The sequence below is a fragment of the Cetorhinus maximus genome, chromosome 11 (genome assembly GCF_964194155.1).
Source record: "Cetorhinus maximus chromosome 11, sCetMax3.hap1.1, whole genome shotgun sequence".
NCBI classification, from domain to species: Eukaryota; Metazoa; Chordata; class Chondrichthyes; order Lamniformes; family Cetorhinidae; genus Cetorhinus; species Cetorhinus maximus.
Window position 1 is genome coordinate 50,714,753 of NC_135889.1, and position 5,938 is coordinate 50,720,690.

The following is a 5,938-nucleotide window of genomic DNA, read 5'->3' on the forward strand; positions in this document are numbered from 1 at the left end:
TGGTAAATTGCCTGTGGCTTACCTACAGTTATTGGATGATTAAGAATTATTTTTATATACAGGATGACAATGCAGGCGTAAGGTTTAGAAATGACAGTTAATAATAGCAGAATTCAATGGAAATGTTGAGATAGCAAGTTGCAATGATGAACGTTAATGGAAAAGCAATATCAAAAATCATGACAAAGGGAAGTTAGATTTGTGGACAAGAAATGCACACCTTACACTCGATTTAGATAGAGAGGAATAGACAAATATAGATGTTCCACAGGCCATAAATACAAATGTCAAGCAGTTAACAGCTTCTTAATTTCAAAAGAACCTGTGTGCTATGCCAGCAATCATTCACTATTTGAGAGCAAATTCCTCAGGGCGGGCTTCTCTACTGCACCACCAAAACCAACCATGTGGGCCTACAATTAATGTCACACATGCTCTAGGCAAGGATAAAATGTGGATGTATATGTGTGAATTAGGGCTAGTGGAGAGCATGAGAAAACCTAGTGAGGAGTGAAGATTACGTAAGAGGAAAGTTATGTAGAGAATGGAAAATGGAAAGCTCATGATGGATGAAATTGGGGACGAGTTGAAATGGAATGAGGGGCATCAGAATGAAAATTCTAATCGATAATTTTAAGCAACAAGAATACTCGAAACCCTCCAAACATATTACAATTCCTATTGTGTTAACTATCCAGCTTTACAATCATTCAGAGAAATCTGACTCTACTCAAAAACTTTTGCTGGTAATTTTCTTCCGTGTTCTTCCCTTGTTGCTGTAACTTCAGCAGAAGATTGGCAAAAACTTTGTTTACATGGTGTATCTGGGATTTACACCAATCTTCTTCTGCCAAAGTGGCCATCAGAAGGACTCAGTCCACCCCCACTACCCCCATCCAAAGAACTTTCTAGCATTTATTTACAAGAGCCCTCACTGCTTCTGTCAGGGCTTGCTGATTCATTTACTGCGCCCCAGATGGTTCTAAATAAAAACTAGAATGGGTCATTTCAGATAGCTATAACGATGGGGTAGAAATGTGTCTGGGCTCATTTATGCAGCAAGTGCGCACTCCGAACAAGAGCCCCAAAGCCAACCCAAAACTGAGCCATGGACACCACCAACGTTTGATGGGTGATCTCCCAGCTCATGCCACGCTTCAGTAGGCAGTTGGCGCATTTGCTGAGCGCAAATATTGGGCCTGTTGCTGGCAACAACCAAAGTTGCGACCCAGCAAAAGTGTCATAGCAAGCAAGGGAGTGGAGTAAGGGTGGGGTGGGGGGAGGAGAGGTGAAGTAGTATGGGGTGCAATTTGCAATGACCGTGGAGTCGGGCAAGTGTATCTGCTCCTCTTATTCCACAGGAAAGTTTTTTTCAAATAGATTTTTTTTAACCCTGACTTTAGTTGTTAGGCATTGCCTAAGCCAGAACTCCAGTGAAGTATCCTGACTGGGACAGGCTCGATGCTGATTGCAATCAAATGTCTGTGTTCGAGGCATTAGGCACTTCATTTACACATTATTGCTCCTGTTGCATGATCATAAAATGGGGGCAATGAGTTCCATTTTCTACCCTAATTAGGCAACTTCTTTGAAATCAATCCCCTGGTGTGGAACCTTCACTGCTGGAAGCGTCCTTGCGTAAAATCAGCCATAATATCTAAGCCAACTGTAGTTGCTCTCACCTGTCAATTAACCTTGTTACAACTGCTCCAATAAACAGAACAGCTGACGTGGTACAAATGCCTGTGATTGTACATCTAAGATATTAGGAAAAGAGGAAGTCACTATGAAGAGCAGGCAAGAAAAGGAAGCCATGGCAGCAAGGGATGTAACTGACTCGATAAAGTGTTAGAGCAATGCATACCACAAAAAGGGACCACCAGAATCCTTATAACAATTTTATTCCCTCCAAACGAGAATCATGTAGGAGAAATATAAAATCAGACGTTATATGTTGCACACAATCTGCCAACACAAAGGGCCTTTGCAAAACAAAGCAAACCACAAGTACACACTGTTTTGCTCTGTAGTTGGAGTTTAGACAGGGTTTTGGGGATTTTCAATTCTCCCAAAGTAAGCTGCTCGAGTCTGTAGTTTCTTAAAACAAATATTCTTTATTTACAGCAAGTATTTACACATTTGGAAGCCCTACACAAGGTTGGAGCTTCTCCTTCCATATCGCTCTTACTTCTCAGTCTTGTGATCTGACATTATTATTACATCAGCATCATGTATGCTTCTGATATTAACCCTTTACTCTACCTTCCCCCCACCAGCCAAAGTCTTTATACCTGTCATATTTACATCCTTCTATACAAACCACACAATTGATTGAATAAATGCACCCGTGATCCCACCTAAAACCCTCGCCTGCCTAACGTGATGGTGAATGAAGGAAAATTGCAGCATTGAATGGAATTTTCTGGTCCCGACCCCACTTACTACAGTTTCCCAGGGCCATCATGTAGAAGGTAGCAGTAGGTTCCAGGAAATGGTGGCAAAAGCCCTGATGTTCCCTAATGGAAAGCTGTTTTCATAGTACCCTACTCTCCCTCCAGTCTTGCCTCCACTTACCTTCTCCTGGTCTCTGCTAAAGACTATAAATCAACTGATATGCCAATCTTCTAGGCTCTTCTCCCTTGGAGCATCCGAATGCCTGTTCTGATACTGCAGTGGTTTTCCCACTGGGCACTGGCGGGCTTCCTCTTGGTGTTAGTAATCCAGCCAGAAGCTGACTCTGCATGGATAATGAACTTAACCGAGGGAATTAGGATATTGATGGCTTCCGAGAGGAAAATGTTCTCCCAAGAAAAGATTCAGTCCATTTATGTGACATTAGCTAGAGTAAAGAAAGGGCACAAAAATAGATGGGAATATTTGATGAATGTAATCGCAAAGTCGTTCTACAATAGTTACTTTGTAGGTCTGGATTGCAGCTTTAGAAATGGAGCAGCTCTGGCACTGACAGGAAAGTATTTGAATTAGTGTGAGTCACATCATTGGTGGCTATTCAACTAATTCTTCATTGTCACAATAATAAAAGAAATCTTTGTCTGTTGTTTATGGGTTTTATTTCTGTATTGTGCTGCTTACATTAATATACAGTATTGAAAAAACGTCGCCCTCAAAATGGTTTCTGCAAACGCATCTGAGGAGAATGACATTTCTTTCGATGCTGCATAAACTATACAAGATAAAACAGTCAGCTCAATACAGTTAGTGAATAGATGTATGAATATAGATCAACAATCATCCAGCACATTAAACTGCAACAGTCAATTAACACATAATACCGCGTTATTAATTAACAATATCATCTGATCAGGATAGCTCTAACACTTGACAAACATCATAGGTTATCATTGGTATGATATTTAGATGCATTATGGAGTTTCCTGGCCATTATTTGAATACAGCGCCTGTTTCTTACAGACTGCACTGTCAAAAAGATGAAATTCTATTTCAAGTCTTTTTGTATATAAGAATCTGACACTTGGATATTTTGATCTGGGCAGACATGAAAACAAAATGTCACTCCAGAGATAGAAGCACCTATTAAATCTGTGAAAAATTAGCATCAGGTGGTTAATCATCCAAGAAATGCAAGTTATCCCTATTCTAGAAACTACTGCAAAGAAAACCAATCAAAGAAAACCAACTGACAAGTTTGGCTGTTGAATCTTTTCAGGAGCTTTTCATTCAAACTTACTGAGGACATAGTTGAGCTCTGGGTGCTACAAGGCCCCCTAAGTGTGGGAAACAGCATATATGGTACGAGCATAAATTTCCGATGGAGTTGTGGCAGATGGCATCTTCGCAAAGGTGCTTGCATGTTCACATCTAACATCTGCAATCAGTATACAGAGCAGGCAGTTCATGACCAGCAATCAGATTTGGTGTCAGTACTGTAATTTTTTTTTTTGCCTTTTCATTTAACATTTTATTAACAAGTTTGAGGACACATAAACCTCTGGAAGAGGTCAGACTCCACAGCCAGTGCTCACTGATCCTTCAGCTCCCGCAGACGGCGAATTGCAGACTTTACTGTAACGGCAGAGGTGGTGTTGTAGGCCCAAGCTCCTCCAGCCACTGTTTTCATGCAAGATCCACAATGCCAGATACCGACTGCCCTCCGCTTAATCTTTGTTTTCCCACAGAAGGAGCAGGTGTATTTGGCGTGTTGGCTGATCTCAATCTTCTTCACCATCTTACAGCGTGAGGCTCCATAACGAGTTCCATATTTCCCCACAATCCCCACCTTCTTGGTGCGTTTCGCCATCTTCCCAGACAGAGCAGATGCTCCATGCTCCAGTTAACGACCTCTCTCAGCTTTGCAGGGTAGGATACCCCACCAATGCTGGCCTAGGTTTTCACCACGACTGAGAGCCTCTACATCATGGCAAAAAACCCCACAAATGGCTGGAAATCTGAAGTCCTGCCCCAAACACGGCATGTTCCATTTTCGTGGGAGTGGAGTCGAGCCAGGGTTAGTGCATACATGGTTTATGGAGGCAGCTGGCCATTTAAATCACCAGCTGCCTCCAATGAAGCAGGATTTTGGTAGGCCAGGAGTGTGAAACCAGGAGAGTGCAAATTAGACCAGGTAAGAGGAGCTCTGAACTTGGTGAATTTGTTTGGATAGCCACATTACCCCTTTGGAGAGATAATGTATCGCTTTGAATATAGTCCCGGGACATCTTTGGGAGAGGTAAGACATCCTTTATCAGAGGTAAGGCGTCCTTTGGGAGAGGTAGGGCATCCTTTGGGATTGTTAAAAATAAATATGGTTGCACATAAAAAGTGCATAAGTTCATTGGAACTGTCAGGCTGTCAAAGAACTGTCCAGCTGTCAAAGAACTGTCTAGCTATCAAGGAACTATCAAAGAATGGTCCAGGTGTCAAAGAATTGTGAAGTTGTCATGGAACTGTAAAAGCTGTATAGGAACTGTCAAAGAATACTCGGTGAGTTGGCATGGAGTCAGTAAGGGCAAATGGTGAGGGGTGAGGGGCGTGGGTTGGCATATGTTGACATGGGGCTATAAAGGGCCATGGTGGATGTGGGGGGGAAAGGGGGAATGGGGGTTCATGGGGATTGGGTAGAGAGGCATGGGTTGGCACAGTGGATATGAGGAGCATTGGGGGTGAGTGGAGGGCATGAGGTGGCATAGGTTGGCATGGCTGGGGCATGGAGAGTGTGTGAGGGGTGAGGGCTGGAGGGCTGTTTTTTGTTTTATTCTATTTTTTATTTAATTCACACGGTGTCAGAGCACAGAGGCAGGCCTTCTGCCCAGCCCATGTCCTCACCCAGCAGCCTCTGCACTTCCACAGCCGACTTCCAATCCAGCCGCCCAATACCACCCCCCTCCCCACCACCATCCCGAAAAGAAAATCCAACCTGCAGGCGGTCACTCTTAAAAGTTAGGTTCACAGAGCCTCGAATTTTCCCACCTCTGCGCACCCAACCCAGGAGCGAAAATCTGGGCCACTATTTAAAGGAATCATCAATAGTTTACAAATGAGCAAAAACAGAACATACTGGAAACACTCAATCGGTATTGCAGCATCTGCGGAGAGAGAGACAGAGTTAAGGTGTCAGGTCGATGGCTTTTCATCAGAACTGAAAAGCAAGGTGAAAAAGACAATGGGAATCCCATTGGAGAGCAGAGCAGAACTTCTTCAAGTTGGACATTTCTGAAAGAGAAGTGGCGTTGGCTTCAACATTATACAAAAGCAAAGCACTGCAATTCTGGAAATCTGAAGTAAAAACAGAAAATGCTGGATAAACTCATCAGGCCTGGCAGTATCTGTGGCGAGGGAAACCGAGTTTATTCAATTTTGGTAAAAGATCATCAACCTGGAATGTTAATTTTGTTCCTCTCTCCACAGATGCTGCCAGACCTGCTGAATAATTCCAGCATTTTCAGTTTCTGTTTCAGAT

The 5,938-nt window shown here is 42.9% G+C and overlaps 1 pseudogene; it reads right to left on the bottom strand.

Moving 5' to 3' along the window:
- Positions 1–3,925: 3,925 nt before the first annotated feature.
- LOC144686272 (large ribosomal subunit protein eL43 pseudogene) lies at positions 3,926–4,293 on the bottom strand (annotated as a pseudogene).
- Between the last annotated feature and the right edge of the window lie 1,645 nt (positions 4,294–5,938).